General features: G+C 42.4%; 1 pseudogene; it reads right to left on the reverse strand.

Moving 5' to 3' along the window:
• Positions 1-19,671: 19,671 nt before the first annotated feature.
• On the reverse strand, positions 19,672-20,243 carry LOC134373758 (ubiquitin-conjugating enzyme E2 E1-like; annotated as a pseudogene).
• Between the last annotated feature and the right edge of the window lie 751 nt (positions 20,244-20,994).

Raw genomic sequence — 20,994 nt, forward strand, 5'->3', positions numbered from 1 at the left:
ACAATGGCATCCCCAGTCCTCAGGAAAGGTTAAGGCTAATCATACACTAAAGAAAGCTAGAACCAAGCATTGCCAGGAGACTTCACTACCCTGAACTCAGGTGCTACCTATTGCTCTTTTAAGAATGTGGGTAGCTCCAAAAACAGATCTCTACCTAAGCCTATATAAGATGATATACAGGAGATCATTCTTAACTGCTAACCTCCTTCATGATCTGGAGGTCACATTAGCCATTAAATATATCATCTATCTGGGAAAAGTCCAGGAATCTATTAAAAAGTATGGCAACCAGGTGTTACCAGTGCCTACCACATCCCTGCCTATGCCAAAAATCCGATCTGGAGATTTGGTCTTGGTTAACATCTGGAAAGAGGTCTCTTCCCAGGATCAATTACAATCCAAATGGAAGGGACCACATCGAGTGCTCCTTACAACTTCAAATGCTGTAAAACTGTCTGCAATAACTCCTTGGTTTCATTTATCCAGGATTAAGCCCTATGTCGGACCCAGCCCAGCTGAAGGAAACAACAACCAGATCCCGGCCACTTATACTCGTGAGTTTTTGGAAGACCTCAAATATCTCTTCAAAAGGATTACACGCAGATAAGTCCCAGATGATCTGCTTCATGTTACTGCCACTTCCCCTTCTAATTGCCTTCTCAGCCCTCTTCCTTCTTCCATGCTTATGTGAAAAGGCCCCTGTGACTAGAAGGGCCTTTTTTTTTCCCAACCTCATTGGGTTTGATGAATCATGACAAAATAAAAGCTTTCTATTCTGTTATTGTACAAGCCCTTCTTTCCTATGAAAAGGAATTCCTAACCCGATTCACTGAAGAACAAACAGAAATTTTAATCCAAGATATAGTAGAAACCAGTTTCCTCCAAGGGGACTTCCTGGATTACATTTGGGAAGAAATTACCTCTCTTCTAAAGTGAATCAGCTGGGGGTGGTGCAGGGGAGGGGGGAGGGGGGCAGGGGGCGGGGGCGCTGTGCTCTGCCCTGCCCCCTTGTTTCCAAAATCCCCAAAATAACAAACACCAAAAAATTACTAGTCCTGGGACTTATCTGTTTCATAAATGATGTTTTTATAGAATGGGAAAATAATGTCCTAGTAAATCTACCATCAATCACAGCAAAAGGGGAAAACCTTTCTAACTGCTGGATACGTCACTATAATCCTCATATCCAATCAAGCACCATAAAAGCATTCCCTCACGAGGGAGATCTTGACCTTACATTTCCACCCTGGGGCCCAAACCAAATGGAAATTGAGGTACCTCTAGCTGACACAGGACCAATAAAATGCATAAACCTTACCCACCCTCTTAACAACACCTCCAGGAGGGGAATGGACCTCTGGAACTGTACCTCTCAAAACAGACCATGTTATTACTGTAACAAAAACAATTGCCTGGAATAAAAACATCTATCTGCCCCTGGACCTTCAGCTACTCACCCAGTCGTTTCCCAAACAGCATGCATTGGTGCCCTGTCTCCAATACCTGTGAACGCGAGTCTCCGGGAAAAAAAAGTAAATGTGGCCTATGGACTGGCAGGGCTCAATGTCATCCTACAAAATCAAATAAGGAAGCTTGTTCCTCTATCAGGAGGGTTACTGTCCCCACATTGCATCACCTCTCACCCCCGGAGTTGGATGTTGAGGCTCATTAAAAGGTTCAACATGACCACTCCTACAAAGGCTTGTTTCCCATCAGTTTACATTTTCTTATGCAGAGACCCCCCCAAAGCTGGCAAAATTACCAACACCCAAATGGGAAGTTCACTTCCCCTCTAAAAGCCAAAGCCTACCTGTATTAGTCCGTTTTCTGTTGCTTATAACAAAATATCTTGAACTGGGTAATTACAAAAGAAAGCAAAATTTATTGCTTACAGTTTCTAAGGCTGGAAAGTCCAAAGTCCATCTGGTGGTGGCAACAGTGACCCAGGGTCTCACACTGCAAGATGGTGGAAGCAGAGAGAGCAGAGAGAGAGCAGAGAAAGCCCTCAGAGCCACACCCCTGACCACCATTTTTAATCCATTCACTACTGCATGGCCCTACACTCTAATCATCTCTTCAAGGCTCCACCTTTCAATTATCTTAGTAGGATTTCCCACCTCCAAATAGTCACAGTGGGGGTCAAGTTTCTAATACCTAAAACTTGGGGGACAAAATTCAAGCTTCAGGGAGTTTTGGGGGGACATAATTCAACCCGCTACACTACTCATGCATAGACAATGTAGCCTTCACAGGGCAACACACACTTGATAACTTGGCTCCTGCTGGTTTGATCATCTATAACAGCACACACAGACAGAAACAGGCAATAGGCCTAATATTGGCAGGTATTGGAGCAGTTATTGGCCTAGCTGTTCCCTGGGGGGGGATTCACATATCATGAGGTCGACCTACAAAATTTAACTAACACCGTGGCTAAACTGGCTCAAACAACTGGTGATACTATTCAATAAATTCAAAAATTTCTTGACTCCTTGGCTAGATTGTCCTTGACAATCGCTTAGCCTCAGATTATCTCCTTGCTGAACAAGTAGGAGTCTGTGCTGTTACCAATAAAACTTGCCATATCCACATACAAGTTACTGGACAAACAGAGCAGGATGTTAAGACAATATATTCACAAGCCACTTGGTTATGTACATTTGGACAAAGTGCCACTGCAGACAACCTATGGGCTACTGTAAAAAATGCATTGCCTAGTGTGACATAGCTTTTGCTCTGTTAGGTCCTCTGACTTCAATCTTTATTCTCTACTTATTGCTCCTGTTGTAATTGAACTCCTTGTCTCATTTATTTGCTCCAGAGTGACTGCTATCCAGAACACCATCATGGTGCTTCAGGTATATGAGCTTCTGCACTTCTCCATGCCTGAGCCTTCCCTGGGGCCACGTGACAGACTAGGCATAGAGTTTTGCTCTCCAAAACAGGTGGGGACAAATACCCTGACTCAACAGGAAGCAGCTACGGAAGAACAAAACCTATGGCCTTATGCATCTCAAAATATTTTTGGATGTGAACTCTGTCAGGGAGGGAGTTGAGGATAGAACAGGGACTTGCCCTAGGGAGGCTGCTCATGGATATTCAGGCTGCTCAAGCTGACACCAGCTAGCAACACCTTAACCACCCTATCAATCATCTCGCAAGTCTTTGGAGCTTTGTGTTCTTCTAAGCAGGAAACAAAACCACAAAGTACAAAACCCCCTTGTTCTTTGATTCTCAGAAAAGAACTCAAAGGACTGAAGACCCTTCTTTTTCCTCCTCTTTCCTTGATTCTCAGAAAGGAGCAAAAAATCCCTTCCCCCCCTTACCATTCCACCCCAATCAAGTTAGAGACCCTCCCTCTCATAGAAATGGAGATATAAGCACTCTCCCTAAAAACCCTTGGGGTCTCCTCACTTGCAAGGAGATGCCCATGCAACCTCTTTGTGTGTACTTTTGCTTTTCAATAAACTTTGAGTGCAAGTGTGACTCTGCCATGTGAGTTTGAAGTTATTGTGTGTTCCTGATGGGATTCTGCCCTCGGGAAATCCAAAAACCTGTGTTCTCCAACTTCAGCATATCTTGACTTATGCTTTAAAAGGGTCCCTCTGGCTGCTGTGGGTGGTGAAGGTGGAAGCAGGGAGCACAGGACAGGCTTTTGCAGTGATGCTAGTGGGAGGTGGTGGTGTCTCAGACTTAGTGGTAGCAGTGGGGACAGTGAGGAGTGGGCAGATCCAGGCACGTTGTGAAGGTAGAAACTACAGTCTTTCATAATAGATTGGCTGGAGGATGTAAGAGAAATAAAGCAGTAAATAATTACCTCTAACTATTTAGCTTTAACTGGAAAAGACAGAGATATCTTCAACCGAGATGGGGATACTGGAGAAGGAACTGGCAGAAGAGGGGAGTTGGGGAGAAGATCAGTGTTTCCACTGGAGATGTAAAATGTTTGCAACATGTTACATATCCATGCAGAGATATCAAAATGCAAGGTGGATGTACAAGTCTACAGTTCAACAGAGAGCTGGCCTGAAGATTTCGGAATGTTCACAGAGTCAATGCTATTTCACCCATTGATTCCACTGTATGTCACCAAGAGATTTCATGTAAATCAAAGAACACCACTACTCACCCTTAGGGAGCTCCAATAAGAAGAGTCTGCAGAGAAGAAGATGAACTAACGTAGGAGACTGAGAATGGAAGCCCTGTAGGACAGAACACAAACCAGGAGACAGTAGTGTCTCAGAGACCAGGAGGCAGGCTGACTACCTGCCTGAGTCCACCAGGACTGACCTCACAATGCTTTTCATTCCCGTTTCTGTCATAGGAAGCTGATTCCCAGGACACCCCAGGAAGAGAGAGTGATCAGCTTGTGTTAACTGCTGCTAATAGATCAATAAACTGAGCATGAAAAGTTGACTCAACCAGAGGACAGGGCAGAGGGCGTGACTTACTCCAAATGTCAGGTATCTGCATGACCCGAACAGTTGGTTAGAGGACAAGAGACTACTGAGTGGATTGGGGAGATTTTCAAACTTCTTGACCTACAGAAAACAGTCTTGTCCAGGACATAAATGGAAAGAGGGTCCACAACACAGCCATATTTTCTGTCCTAGAGGAGAGAATGAAGAGGAGAGCCGGGCATCCACTCTCCCTTCCCGTGAGATACTGTTCCCCGTTCTCATTGCTCCAGACCGTACTTCATCTTGACTGTGTTTGTCTCCATCTCTCCTCACTCCTCTGTGGACTCATCTGATCAACTCACTCGACAAATCCTCCCTCCCACTCAAATCCAGCTCCAGCTCCTTCCCCTGCTCTCAACCCACACTTCTGCCTCTGCCTGTTGTCCTGGAGAGCTCTGCAGATTACCCACTGTATTACTTTGCTAGTAAAACGACATGACACAGACTGGGTGGCTTGACCAGAGAAATTTACTTTCTCACGGTTCTTGAAAGGAGAAATTCAAGATCGAGATGTCAGCAGTTTGGGTTTCTTCTGAGTTCCCCCTCTCCATGTCTTGAAGACACCTGCCTTCTCACTGTGTCCTCACATGCACGGTCGTCCCTCCATTCGTGCTCACATCGCTGGTGTGTCTCTGTGTGTCCTAATCTCCCCTTATTTGAGGACACCAATCAGACTAGATTAGGGTCCAACCTAACAGCCTCAGTTTAGTTACCTGTTTAGAAACTCCATCTCCAAGCACAGTCCCTTAGTGGGCACCCAGGGGTTGTGGCTTCACATATGAATTTTGGGCAAACATACTTCAGTCCATGACAGACCCACCCCATTTTTATTTCCACACAGTCCATATACAATATTGAAGGGAAAAGGATGTGTTCAGTTCCAAATTTATCACTAATTTTGTGTGAAACCTTGGCAGATCTCCTCACCTTCCTGTTTCTCAGCTGGAAAGAGTAAAGGAACTTTAAGCTTCTTACCAGCTCTGACTCTCTGTGCTCCTCAGAGTTCCTGATGAAGAAGTATAGGTGTGTGTGTGTGTGTGCATGTGCGTGCGTGTGTGTGTGTGTGTGTGTGTGTGTGTGTGTGTGTATGGGGGGGGAGCCCAATATGGGGAGGACTCAGCAGAAAATTTAATTCATACCTCTGTACTAAAAGGCCCTGAAAATAAAATATTATTCAAATAATACAGATTTAGGAAAAATAAAATATAGTCTGATGAAACTATTCTTTTCTACAGAGTGCCCTATTATTTTAAGACTGTTCAGCAAAAACCTAAGTAATTTTATTTTAGAGAATGACCAAGGCCTGTCCCTCAGAACACTCAATCAATTGTCCAACAGAAAAGATCAGCCCAAAAGACTACAATGATCAAATCAGGGTAATTAGTGTATCCATCCTCTTAAACTTTATCATTTCTTTGTGAGGAGAACATTCAGAACCCTCTCTTCTAGCTGTTTTGAAATATGCAATACCACAGTATTAACTGTGGTCTTCCTAACACTCAGTTGAATACCGAAACTTATACTTCCTAACTGTGGCTTTGTACCTTGTAGTGAAATGTCATCTTGTACCCAATAAATACATACAATTAAAATGTTTTAAATTTTTTAAGTATTAAAACAATAATTAATAAAGAAAATGTTTTTGTAAAAAAGACTACAATGCTTTCATATCTCTAGATTAGAGGACCACTTAGTACACTGGGAGAACCTTTGAGTCAGCAGAACTTAATGTAATAGATCCCATCCAAACCATTCCTAATAAGGTTCCTGCCCCTGACCTTCCTTTGATCTCAGGAAAACAAGAGGCCCAAAACTCATTAAAACCAAAAGCAAGATTTATTTGGCAGTTGTTTTGCAGCCAGAAGTTTCCCAGCATTATTCGCTATTTTTGTGCCTTATGCGCTTACAAGAAAATTAAAAATAAAGAAGAATCATGAGGACTTTGGTGCACATATGTCTTACAAGGCAATTGTAAGACAATTAGAATCACAGCAGTGTGGATCAGGAGGTAACTCTCTCCTCACCTTTGCAGATGGTATAGGTGTTCACCTGTGCTCAGGATGCTGGTGATCCACCTACAGGCTTATCATTCTGTGTATTCAGCAAGGGTTTTAACGATTATCTGGGGGAACTGAGCAGGCAAGTTCCTTGTCTGAGGTCACAGGCTTGGTGAGCAGCAGAGCTCTCATTCAATCCCCCGTCTCTTTCATAAAGGCCCTGTGATTTAGATACACAGCCAAGCCTCGCACTGTCCTAAAACCATGCAAAAATTTTTTAAAATTGCAGTGAGAATCACATCTAATTTTGAAAAGGCTCTCTCCAACATGAATATCCAACCAGACTTTGGAAGTTGTGTGAAATGAAGAATAATACTTCTTTAGCAGGACATTTCTGCATACTGCAGCGCCTCAGGCATAACTGGCATCTGCCCAATAAAAGGTCAATATAAAATGGTGGACAACTGGCAAGAGAGATCCCCAGGACTTCTCTCACAAGGTCCCCCATGCAGCAGCCTTCCTCATGAGGCCCAGCTACTGACCCACCATAACTTCCATGTCCAGCGAATGGCAGGATGACCTGCTCAGAGCAGCACTCAGTGAGTGATTGCTTGAAATGCTTAGTGCATTTCTCATAAGTGACCTCGGTGTGGGATTAAAGGATTCTCTTGTTATTACATCTACAGGCATAAAACCTGTCTTGGCTGGGCCACACCAGTTTATGCTTGGCCTTTCCAGATGGTCATGGCCCAGGCTCGTGTCTGAGTTCCTCTGTTGTTTCTCCAGTACTCTGGCATCCTGAGGCTGGTCCTTCTCCACGAGGACGACCCCTTCAGTCACCTTCCTGGATATGCCCTTCATCCCTGGAATGCTACCCCAGGTCCAGACCTGAGCTTTATGATCAGCCCATTACACCCCATGTGCTTAGAGAGGTTGACTGACTGATGTGTGTCATGCATGGGGTTAGAGTTAGTGCTGGTGGCTTCAAAATGCTGTTCATCATCTAAGCACTGTGCTGAAGAACTTTCACTCACAGAGGTGCAAACCTACAGATGTAAGACATGTACTTCGTGAGGGCCCTCAGATCTTAGCAACCACCTTCAATATGGGATGTCTCCACTTTACTTGAATGTAATCTAATTTCTCAGGAAAAAACACTCACTTGTTCAAATCCTTCTTCTGACATCCCTTTTAATAATTCCACCTGAGCATTCAACTGACTTCTCCACAGAGGAAAAAACTATGTTAGTCAGAGAGCAGCAAAGGCTTAAACAATTTCTGTTTAATTCCAGAAATTTGAGCAAAGAAGCTAAGACCCGCTTCTGTACTATGGCCTCAGGGGAGATATGTAGGAGGCCTGAAGCAAGAAGAAAGAAGGCCTAGGGCCATCTTGTTGAGCCTGAGACACAAGGAGAGCTCCACACACGAATGTCTTTAGAGCTTAGATGAGTTAAGATGAAACTCTTTTTCCATTCATTGCATTTGAATTAAACTGCACTATGTAATTATGAGAAGTCTCAGGTGGTACCTGCCAGTAGTATGTGTTGTGGCTCCCATGGAAAACTGTGTGCAGAAAGGCTTGATGGTCTCCATGTTTATGTCAGTAGGTCAAGAGTAATATTGAAAAGGTGCCCTAGGTCTGAGGAAATTGCATATGACGCACATCTCATTTCTGCACATGGCCTTGAGTCCAATGACCTCAAAAGAAGTTTTTGCCACAAATTCAGAAGTCCTCTTGTGGGATAATATCTTACAATGTCCCTTAACAACAAATAAAAACTAAATCAGATCACTCCATAATTCAGTGGAAGTTATTAGCCATTTCCCCCAAAATGGCTGGATGGTCATATAAGAGAAGTTTACCAAGGGTGGGGTGAGGCATTGGGTTATGCTAAACATAGCAAAAAGAGCCTAGAAGCAGACTTCTACAAAATCATACTGTGGACCCAGTCTATTTTGATTAACCTAGCCTTATATTGACTCCTGCTTCATATAAGCAGGTCCTCTCCCAAAGGCCTTAAATATCAAACGAGATCACTTGTGCTAGCTGTGGAACAATGGAGAACAGTTCAAAAATGCACAGACGACACCTCCAGAGGGACCAATTACAACAAATCTTAGAGGATGTTTTTAACTCAATTATAACTAAAGCACATGGCCATGAAAAGGACAGGGTATGATGGTTTCAGACGTCTCTCAGGACACTTGTAACAAATCTGATCGTCATAACACAAATATCTACAGGAACAAGGCAGGTGTCATCATTGAGTGAACGCACAGAATGAGAGTCAGGAGGGAGGAGTGAAGTCAGTAAAGACCCCTGAGCTAGTGACCCCTTCACAGAGGCAGCTGCTACTCAGCTCTCATTGATACTGTGCTTTAATAGAGGCTCAGTGCACCAACCAACACCATATGACATTTTTCTAAGATGAGACAAGAATACAAATTTTCTGTGTGAATTATCCCAACTTCAAACTTTAGCTTTCAAGTCCAAACATTATAAATAACACTGTATATGCAGAAAAGAAGAGGTTTTAAGACAGATACACCCTTGTGCCTGTGCCATGTAGGTTTTGTCTCATGTTATAGATACTTGAGTACAGGTCTTTCTAGCAGTGTGGCTGTCAGCGTCACAGGGGCACACTCTATATCTCACTCATCTTTACATTCTCATCACCGGTAAAACTGAATTCCACACAATATATGTAAAGAACTTGCTTCTTGATCAAAGATGTAACGAATTTGAGCCAGAACAGGATTCATGGCAGAACCGTATTAGCTCTGCATTGAGTCCAGACCAGGTCACCATTGTGACCACAGGTACATGAGAACATCACTGGTAAAATTATTGTATTTTCAGGTGACAGGAATATTGCATGGTAGTAAAATATTGTACAAGATATTTTAAAGTCATATTAATTAATTTTATCAGAATTTTATTGGATTTGATATAAGTTTAGGGATCTAATTCCAGTTTTTCCACCTAGAAGGGGGATCGGTGATTTAACATTTCTTAGCACACAGGACTTCCCACCTGTGACACACTTCCCACCTCTGTGCATTTCCCCAAGCCAGTCTCTTTGCTTAGAAGGTCCATCCCTTCCCTAATGCTCTAGCAAACCCCTAATCATTCTTCATGGCCCTACTCAAATGGAACCTCTTCTAGATGCCTTTCTGGGCCCATTGGTTCAGGTAACTTCCTCCAGCCCATGTGCCCCCATAAAGCCACGTTCACCTGCATGCTGTTAACTCAGAAAAACATGGTGCTACCCGTGAGTGGGTGCTATACTCATGCTAAAACTAGCCCCTGCTCTATCATGTTCCATGGACTCTGTTGCTCTACTCCCCAGTACAATTGTGGAGACTAGACTGTCAGAAAGGCCTGCTCCAAGAAAAGTTGTAAAATCTATGGTCAACCTACAGCCAGTGTATATTTTTTATTTACAGAGTTCATTCCAACTGGAAGCCCTCTGCCCTGCACAGGACCCCTTGGAATTAGATTCCTTACAACAGAAGGAGCAGAGGATCTGTCCTTGGGAATCCATTGTTCAGCCATGTGATCACACAGGAAGGCTGACTGCACAAGTGGTCCATCTGCCAATCTGTGGGTTTCTGCACGGCCAAAACTCAAAGCCCTCCTGGCTCTGCTGGTCCCAACGCCAGGGGCTGCTCTATCTCTACAGTCTCAGGGACCAGCTGCCCCTGAGCTCCAGGACTACCAGTTAGGTCTGTTTTCACAGGAGCCACAGCACAGAGACTGGGTAAGACACTGAGCCCTAGGGCTGGGACAGGAGGGGCAGCGATGGGGCAACCACTGAGGAAGGGTTGAGCAGAAATTAGTGCCAGGAGGCTGGGCACACTTTGAAGACTGGAAGAAAATGAAACATGATGCAGAGTGACAGCAGAGGAGCCTTCAGGCTGAGACAGGAAAGAGTGTGTCAGAAGTGAGACTGGATATAGGAGTAGTTACTTCTCTTCTTTTCTTGCAGGAAACGTGGTTCTAAAGCTGCACAGTTCTCAACTTTGTCTGCTCCTGTTGGGGCTCCTGGGAATGCTTATTTCAGTCCATGCCCCCCTGGGTAATTTAACTCAGGGTCAGTGGTTTAACATCCAGCACATAAATATGACCCTCTCCCGATGTGACAATGCAGTGAGGGCAGTGAATAGTCACAGAAGGATTTGCAAAAGACAAAATACATTTTTCTACACAAGTTACCCAACTGTAACTAGAGATTGTAACACTCTAGCACCTGTTACAATGGCAACCAGAACTGTCATCAAAGCAGAGTGTGGGTGCCTTTTACCCACTGTAACGTCCCAGGGAATGCAGTGTGAACAAGGTAAGGAGCAGCTGGCCATGCAGACAATGGGGAGGATCATCCCAGCACAGACAGCACATTCAAATGCCCTGAGAAAGGCCTGGATGTGACATGTTAGGAAAATATGTCTAATCTAAGAAGACTAGAGCATTGATAACCAAGAGTACTAATGATGGGAGCTGATGAGATTCAGACCCTTCAGGGCTGAGAACATCTGGCTAAAGAGGGGCTTTTAATTGGGATCAAATGCACTGTTTATTTTTTTTCATATATTTTCTCATTTTTATTTATTTATTTTTATTTTTTATTATATATTCATGAGATAGAAATGACCAGAAATTGCTTTTGTACACCGTGTCCCCACCCTATTGTCCCCCAACCACCCGCCCCCTCCCCCTTCCCCCCACTCCATCTTGTAGCTCTAGGAATGTTCTCTCCCTCTGTTGGATCACAGCACTACTGTGGTCTTTCTTTCCTTCCTTCCTTTCTCTCTTAGCTCCCATATCAGTGAGCACATGTGGTATTTATCCCTCTGTGTTTTGCTTATTTCACTCAGCATAAGTTTCTCAAGGTTCATCCGTGTTGTTGCAAATGGGAGTATTTCATTCTTTTTTATGGCATAGTAGTATTCCATGGTATATATATATACCACACTTTCCTTATCCAATCATCCATCAATGGACATTTAGGTTGGTTCCATATCTTGGCTATTGTAAATAGAGGTGCAATGAACATGAGAGTGCAGGTATCCTTTCAACAAGATGATTTCCATTCTTCTGGGTATACACCCAGAAGAGAGATTGCTGGGTCGTATGGAAGATCTATCTGTAGTTGTTTGAGAACCCTCCATACTGTTTTCCATACTGGTTGTACTAATTTACAGTCCCACCAACAGTGTATGTGTGTTCCCTTCTCTCCACACCCTAGCCAGCATTCGTTATTCACCATCTTTTTGATTATAGCCAGTGTAACTAAGGTGAGGTGGTATCTCAATGTAGTTTTAATTTGCATTTCCCTGATGACTAGTGATGTTGAGCACTTTTTCAAGTACCTGTTGGCCATTTGTATGTCTTCCTTTGAAAAATGTCTATTTATCTCCTTTGCCCATTTTTAATTGGGTCATTTGTTTTTTTACTATATAGTTGCTTGAGTTCTATGTATATTCTGGATATTAATCCCTTGTCACGTGCATAGTTAGCAAAAATTTTCTCCCACTCTGTAGGTGGTTGTTTTGCTATGTTGATTGTTTCCTTTGCTGTGCAGAAACTTTTTAGTTTGATATAGTCCCATTTATTTTTCTTTTGCTGCTTGTGTTTTCAGACTCATGTTCATAAAGCCTGTGTCCAGACCTAATTGCTGAAGTGTTTCACCTATATTTTCCCTTAGTAATTTTACAGTTTCAGGTCTTATACTTAAGTCTTTAATCCATTTTGAGTTGATTTTAGTGTATGGTGAGAGATGCATATTTAGTTTCATTCTTCTGCACATGAATATCTAGTTTTCCCAGCACCACTTGCTGAAGAGGCAGTCTTTACCCCACTGTAGATTTTTGTTGCCTTTGTCCAATATCAGATGGCTATAAGCCTGAGGGGTGATATCTGGGTTCTCAATTCTACTCAACTTGTCTGAATGTCTATTTTTATACCAGTACCATGCTGTTTTGATTACAATAGCTTTGTAGTATAATTTGAAGTCAGGTAGTGTTATGCCCCCAGCTTTATTTTTTTTGCTCAGGGTTGCTTTGACTATTCGGGGTCTTTTGTTTTTCCATACGAAAGGTAAGATTGTTTTTTCCATTTCTGTGAAGAATGTCATTGGAATTTTGATGGGGTTTCCATTGAATCTGTACATCGCTTTGGTAGTACAGACATTTTCACAATGTTAATTCTTCCAATCCAAGAGCATGGAATATCTTTCCATCTTTTTGTGTCTTCTTTAATTTCTTCCAGAAGTGGTTTGTAGTTCTCATTGTACAGGTCTTTCACCTCCTTGGTTAAATTGATGCCTAGGTATCTTATTTTGTGTGTGGCAATTGTAAATGGGCTTACTTTCTTTATTTCCCTTTCTGTTAATTCATTATTTCAGTACATAAATGCTACTGATTTGGGGGCATTTATTTTGTATCCTGCAACACTACTGAAGTTATTATCTAGTTCTAGTGGTTTTTTGAGAGAGTCTTTAGATTTTTCTATATATATTATCATGTCATCTGCAAATAGAGAAAGTTTGACCCCATCTTTTCCAATCTGGATTACATTTATATCTTTCTCTTGCCTGACTGCTCTGGCTAGTACCTATAGTATTATGTTAAATGAAGTGGTGAGAGTGGGCATCCTTGTCTTGTTCCTGTATCAAATGCAGTGTTTAAATAGTAGATTAACATGACCTGAAGATTAATCTGGCTGCTGTGCCATAAATGAACATCAGGGGGACAGGAGTGACAGAGTAGGGAAGGGACCTTGACTGGGTATGATGGTCAAAGAGGACTTTCTCCTGTACGGTTTCACATTTTTGAAAGTGAATATGTTCCTGTTTTCCTGAAGTAATTAAAATTGAAATTTTTAAAATTGCCTTGACTGAGAACCAGACACACATGACCATCTTGGCAGCAGCATCTCCACTATATCTTTCTGATGAATCTCAATTTTTGCCTTGCCTCTCCTCACCTCTTCCCTGAAATGCAGCTTGTGATGAATTCAGATCCAGACACTAATATCTCTTCCTAATTTCCCTAAGAAATGTCAACCCTCACTCGATCCTTACAACAAAATACGCATTTTTAAATATATATGAATTTTTTGTTTATACCTATTGTTCTCCATTTTGATCAGATTGGATTTGAACAAGAGGAATTGAAACATGGTCATAAAAAAGCCCCAACTGATCAAAGGTCACAACCCCCTCTAAAGAATAGTGGAGACCAGAGGAAGGAAAAACTGACAGTCAAATTTTCTTAAATATTCTATAGAAAGAAATTTTGCACCCTCCTTTAGTGACCAATTCCTGTCTGATCCCCTCCTCCATAAGTGCTTCCCAACTCTACCATAAACTTTCTTTTATTCCTTGACACAGAACTTTCTCCTTTTTCCTAGCTGGAAAAAAAAGAGTTGGATTGGCTAAATCTTATAACTTATTCTGTGTAGGTGTGTACTCTAATCTCATAGTTATGCCATTACTTAAAGCACCACAGTTGGAAGTATGAACATTTACAGTTTTAATGAGTAATGTCTTGAGGCTTTGCATCTATTTCTCTGACCTAGAAAAATGGTTTAAATTCCACCATGCAAACAGTTCAACATGATACCTAGTCCATTTCCCGGTGCACACAGTTCTGAGTTGGATGCCTGGCTAAGTTCCTCTTCTCTGTGCTCCTTGCTCTGGTTTCCCATTGATCTCACCGGTAGCCCAAATGAAGGGAAGAGTGTGTGCACTGAGTTTCACAAACAGCAGTAAATCAGGCTTAGTCATTTCAGCCAACACTGAGCACCTCCTACAACCCAAGCTCAAAGCGAGGGATAAGAAGATGCAGAGATAAAGTCAACAAGGTTGCTACTGCTGTAGGGACACTGAGAATAACTGGGAATCTCAGACAGGTCATGCCTGGAGGGGTTCTTCCCTTAGTTTTGGATGGTCAGCAGGAGTGAAACCTGAGTCTCTTCTCTCCCTCTCCTATCTTTTGGATGAAGCCCTGATGAAAACATGTGAGATCTGTTGATTTCCTTGGACAAATTGTGTGCAAGGAATCATTTATGATATTATTACACAAAACAGTCCATGACCATATTTATGATTGTGGTATTTGGGTCATGACATGATCTCAACTATAGGAATACAATTTTCAAGGCATGGAGCTGTGAGATTTAATGCAGATCCTACACTACTTGGCTGTGTAATTTTGGAAGATCATCTCAATATTCTGTTCTTCATCTACAAATGATGGGCTTGTATTAAATAGCCTTCCAGCTCAGATATTTGCAATTCTTCGATTCTGTAAAATGAGGAATGATTTTTTCTGTGTGGGTGTCTATGTTATTTTAGAAAGCTTTATATGTGTTATTTTTGGAATGTATTTGTAAATTGTTTGATGACTTAAATTGACTTTTTCTTATAAGATTCATGAATTTGACAGAAAATGCATGACTAATTAAAACTAAATGATTGCATATTAAGTTTATCACTACTTTAAGTCTACATAGTAAAATTTCAGTGTATCCACAATGGGGAAGCTGTTTTGGCCTGATCCTCAGAACCATCCTTGCATTTTGGTGAGATCACAGAAACAAAAGCATGAGGGGTTATTTCAGGAATACCTAGGAATAAGAGCTAGTGAGAGCATCTGGGTAGTGGATTTGTGGAAAATGTAGAGTGACTAGTCACTCTTCAGGTATAAACTTAGGGCTAGCCAGTTAGCTCAGTTGGTTAGAGTGTGGTGTTATAACACCTAGGGCATGAGTTTTGCCCCTAACAGCCAGCTGCCAAAAAAGCGGGGGGCAATAAATTTAAGAGTTTCACTCCTCAGATATTTCTAGGCCAGGAAGTCTTTTTCTTCTTGAATTCAATATGTCTAGTCTAATGGAAAGGCAAGAAGGCAAATATTGTTTATCTTAAAAATAAGCCATGGGTAAGCAGTGATACACAGAGCCCAGTGCATTCCGATCACTCAATCTGTTTCATTGGGACATTTTAGAACAATCCCTAAGGACCAAAGCCAACTTTCTTTCACAGTAATTTATATGACCAAATCTCATAAACATATCCCTGAGCAGCCTTTTTTGCCAACGTGCATGCAGTGAACGTTACACCTGAAAAACCTTCACAGACTAAGTAGTTGCCACTAAAACCACCTGCGGAGCTTTTCAGACTGTGGCTTTGTGGATTCCACTCCAGGTATACCAACACAGAATGTGTGAATGTGGAGCTCAGGATTCGGCCTTTCAAACCTTTCCTCGGGTAGTTCTGACACAACCTGTCCCCAGTCTGGCATTTGGGCTCCACTTTTATCTGACTCTGACTTCAGAAGCCTTGATGGGAACTGGTAATGTCTTGGTGTTGAGGCTATACCAAGATGAGAAGAAGTGAAGGTACCATTTGCTTTGGGGGCCCAAGACAACGCTAGCTACAAACACTTCTGATCAAGCACATATACCCTGTGATACGACTCAAGTTAACCTGACCAAATCAGCACAGCTGAGTGTACACAACTGACTTACCCATCATCGAGACACAGTTTCCTTTTTTTAAAAAAATTTTTTTAAAAGATGACCAGTAAGGAGATCTTAACCCTTGACTTGGTGTTGTCAGCACCACGCTCTCCCAAGTGAGCGAACCAGCCATCCCTATACAGGGATCCGAACCCGTGGCCTTGGTGTTATCAGCATCACACTCTCCCAAGTAAGCCACGGGCCAGCCCTTAAGACACACTTTCCTTAAATAAAGGGAGAAATGGTCGAAGGGTTTGGCTGAGACCCACTACCACAACAAAAGGGCTTCATCCAGAGAGTTCGTTTTCATGCTTAGAAAGAGCAGGGCAGCAACATAATATAATTCCACAGTCCTCAAATTTTATTTTATTTTATTTTTGTGTTTAATATTGTTTAACACATTAACAAATGCAGACTTAAGTTGTCCACAACATATAACCAATCCACTGAGCAAATCCTATTCCACACCTTACAGTTAATAGCCTAAGGTATTTCACTGCAGATTTTCACAAGTCCTGATTCAAACCTTTAATCTTTTCACAATAAAGTAGATTGGCATATGATAATAAAATACATTAACTACTCGTTTCCTATATGGTGTCTTACACCCACGTGTCCATTTTATATATACGACATAACAGTCTCTAAAAACTCTGTAAATATCAATGTTCTCTGTAGAGGGTTAGAAATCTTGATTCTTATTTGATTATTAGACAGGGTTTTTAGGTAATGCATGTATAGGACAAAAGTTCTCGGATAGGAGGCAAGAGCCTACAGCTAGGGGGCAAGAGCCACCAAATCAACTCTAATCACTGTTTAGTTAAGGGACCGTATACACTGATGTTAATATAATGGGTTCATTGGAAGATTTTGTGAGAAGGAAACTTACACAGGACTAAACCTTTAATGTGAACAAGAAAACTGAAGCAAAAAAGGGATTGTTCTGAGGGCAATAGCCCTTAATACAGCAAAACTTAAATGATGGGAAAATATGTGAGTTAAGATTTCCAAGGATGTTCTGCTAGATTAGTTAGTAAATGGGGGTTGTTCCGCATTTTGCTTTAAGTTGTTTCTTTGAGTTTCTTAAAAAGTCAGGCACTTTAATGATTATCTTATTGTTTCTTTTGCATGTCACATATCTTAGATTTATGACTCTTTTGATGGTATACTGTTTAAACTATTTTGAGCCATGCATGCATGGATGAAGATTGTTACATAGCCAGTTTCTTTATGTTCTTAATATGATTGATTAACCATTTGTTTTTCTTCTGTAACTTCCTTGTCTTTACAATAAAAACGGAAGCAAAAACTGAAATGGGGCTGCACCTCACTTCTCCTTCCTAAAAGGAGTCATCTTGATGCAGTCCCTTCAGGCTTCTCATTGCATTGATATTTGCTTTGAGTAATCTATTTTGCATCTCCATTACACAGCGAGAGGTGTAACAGTTCCCTTCCATTAAGGAAAAACAAATTCTAGACATCCGGTCAAGACGGTGGAATAGACGGTCCCCAACGTCACTCTCTCCCACAAAACAACCAATTTACAACTATAAGAAAGGAACAACAGCCAAGCTGGGGCCACTAGAACTCAAAGGAAGAGGAGGAAAGACTGGAGGAGAGACCTACAGAGTGCATGAAAGGCAGGAGAAGCCACAATGAGAGAAAGAAAAAACTGCTCAGACTATTTCGAGCCCCAGCCACTTCCGGCCTGTTGCTGCTGAGTGCATGGAGCAAAAGCCAGCAAAAGCCACAGCTGTGCCCTCTGAGTGAAGTTGCTTGGAGGTAGCAGGGGAGAAGAGGGCCTTGGTGGCCCCCAGGTCAGCAAGACTACTAATAGGGTTCCCATGGACCCACATAGGAGCGAGGAGCCACAACAACTGAAGAAAAGGAGCCACTCAGAGGCCAGTGAGTCACCACAAGGGACTAGTGCATGGCCTGCTTCATGGGAAGTGATTGCCACATGGGTGGTGGGGGAGACAGGCCCACTGGGAGAACACTGGGGCACAGCAAGGACAGCCGATCTGCCCCCTACCAGCAAAGGGCCACTCAGAGGAGAATGGCCAGGAATATAGAATTGCATGGGGTGCAGTTTGATGAAAAGACTCAGGCATAGACCAGAGTTTTGGATCTCTTGGGAGCTGGAAGTACCTATAAAGTCAACCATTAAAACCTGAGCTGCACAAAAAGCCTTCCCTAGGGAATCAGCAGCAAAGCAGCAATCTAGCTCAACCATAGAGCTCAAGTGCTGGTCCCCCATTTTAGAAGCAAAGGACAACAAATTAGTTCCAGCACAGAGTTTAAATGGTGGGAACAGCAAATAATCCAACACAGAACCGAAAGAAAAAACAAAGTACCTGCAACCAAAGACAAAGTTTGATATTAACAAGTAAAGGTCTCATTTCACCAAAGAACACCTATAACACATAGAAGGACTGGAAGTCCCCTGGGATACCAAGCCAGAAAGGGGGGAGGACTAGGGGCCTCAGTAATGCCCGCAACACCCATAACCAATCCCAAGGGTGGGGGATGAAGGCCTTGGCCATGCAACCCGACACTCACAGCCAGCCAAGTGGTGACCACAGAGCTGCCACAGGAAGCACCCTGGGCTCTCCCAAGCCAGGGCAATGGGGGGCCTAAGGCCTCAGCCATGCCATCTGACACCTGCAGCCAGCCCAGCAGCAACCACTGAGCTGCTGCAGGAAGCACCCCGGTCTCTCCCGACCCAGGGCATGCGGGGGCCAAGGGACTTGGCCACACCTCCCTGACACATGCAGCCAGCCCAACAACTACCACCAAGCTACCACAGGAAGTGCCCCAGGCTCTCCCAAGCAGGGGCAGTGGAGGGCCTCAGGCCTCAGCCACGCCCCCCCAACACTCGCAACCAGCCCAGCTATAACCACCAAGCCACAACAAGAAGGGCCCCAGGTTCCCAAGCTGGTATGGTAGGGGGTGAGGGCTTTTCCACACCTTCCTGACATCTGCTCCCAGCCCAGCAATGACCAAGTCACCACTGGAAGCCCCCCAGTCTCCCCTATGGGAATAAGGGAGGTGCCACAGGCCTGAATCCTGCCCCTCCTCCTCCCTCTTTCTTCCCTCCCATTTCCTTCCCCTTTCCCCTCTCCACCTCCCTCCCAACTTCTCCACAACATCATCCTAGAATGTAAAAAATAATATTAATAAAATTTCATTTTCTTTAAAAAAAAACAAATTCCAATTTTTAAAAATTTATTTTAATTTATCAATATATAATGTAGTTGATTTTCATGTCCCATTACCAATTCCTCCTTTCCCCCCATTCCCCCATCAATATCAAAATTCCGATTTTTTTTAAACAAAAAAATGTAGTCTGAGAGTGACTTTACATAAATGGCCATGTGTGTAACCTGTACAAAATTAAGCTGTTTTAAATTCACAGACTACAAGCAACTGAACCCAAATGTCTAAACATACAATTTTTTCTGTACTACATTTCAGCTAATATTGAAGAACGAAGGACAGTTTTAAAAGTTTAATGACAGTTAAAAATCCAATTTTTGTCTACTGTAACAAGATACCTTAAATTACAACATCTTAGGAAATAAGACTGAATAATATCTGTTGTAGAAATATGGTACTCTTTACCAACTCCCACCCTCCCCACCCCTTCAAAATCATAAGCAGCTCTCTTCTGTGACAAATAATGTGATAACCCAATTTATGTAGCGTATCTCTTGGTCCACTATCTGGCCATTCTGCTCTGTTGGTCATATACTGAGTGGCAATACTTCCCACCAATGGGTGGGCAGGATTACAGTCTGTAAGAAGTGAGCAGATAGAAAGGAGGACTTTAGAAATGGTTACTTCTGGACTCCAATTATCCTTCAATATTTCCAAGCAAATAACTCCTTGACAATTAACATGACAGTGATAAATTCTTGTCTGAAATGTAACCTTTGGAAGCTTGAAGGGATATTCTGGTGTAAAAGTGATATCGAGGAAGAACACAGCACCCTCATACACTGACCCTGGAGGCCCTAGAATGGTTGATCTCCACTCGTAGATGTTGTCCCCTTTGGGAACAGCACTGCAGTTAGGTGGAAGGTCTAAAGTGATGTCCACCAGTTCCTTCTGAATCCTCTTGGCATTGGTGGAGAGGAGTTTGGAGTTTTTGCTCATGCTGACTTTACTTTCCTTCTTCTAGGAGGTGTTTGTTTCTTTCTCGGTTTGCTGGTCAGAGGACGAAGTTGAGGAGGAGCTGGTGCTGGCCCTCGAATCGTCATCCGACATGGCAAACCCCCACCCCGCCCTGCAAACATCCTGTCTCTGTGTTTCTGGTTCCTCCGTGCGGCTGCGGAGGCAGAGGTGGAGGGTGCGGCTGGGCCTGGCCACTCCACTAAGAAACTTTTAATATTTACTCATTGGTTCTTTTTAAAATAACAAGAATGAACCCAATACATATTGACATTAATATATTTTTATTTTAAAAATCCAATTTTACAAAACAAACAAAAAAAGAATGGCACTGTTTTACATTTTTTAAAAATCTCTTTAATTACTGTCTCAAAAATAGACAGCTGGATTCTCATATCTGCTTTTGCATTCAATCTGTTGTGCTATGTTATTTTGTTGAATTACGTGGAAAAAAATCCGACCTTTCATATATACATAGTTGTACAGGTTAGGACCTCACAGATACCTCAAAAGGGTTTTGAGGACCATCAGAGTCCTTGGGCCACACTTTCACAAATGCTTCACTGGAGTACAAGTAGTCTACTACACAATGTTACAAACACCCAAAAGAAACACTCATTCACCTGTGTTGAGGATGAACAGGAGAGGCTAACAAAACAGCTGAACATCAAGTGTGTATGCTACAGTAAAACCATACTCAGGTACTCAAAATTATCATGCATCAATTATATATATATAATAAATATAAGATAATCAATGAAGATGGCAAAAAGAATATTAAATTATTTAAATTAAGTTTAAATATAGTTTATTGTGTTAACAAACATAGATTCCACATGAAAAGGGA

The sequence above is a fragment of the Cynocephalus volans genome, chromosome 3 (genome assembly GCF_027409185.1).
Source record: "Cynocephalus volans isolate mCynVol1 chromosome 3, mCynVol1.pri, whole genome shotgun sequence".
NCBI classification, from domain to species: Eukaryota; Metazoa; Chordata; class Mammalia; order Dermoptera; family Cynocephalidae; genus Cynocephalus; species Cynocephalus volans.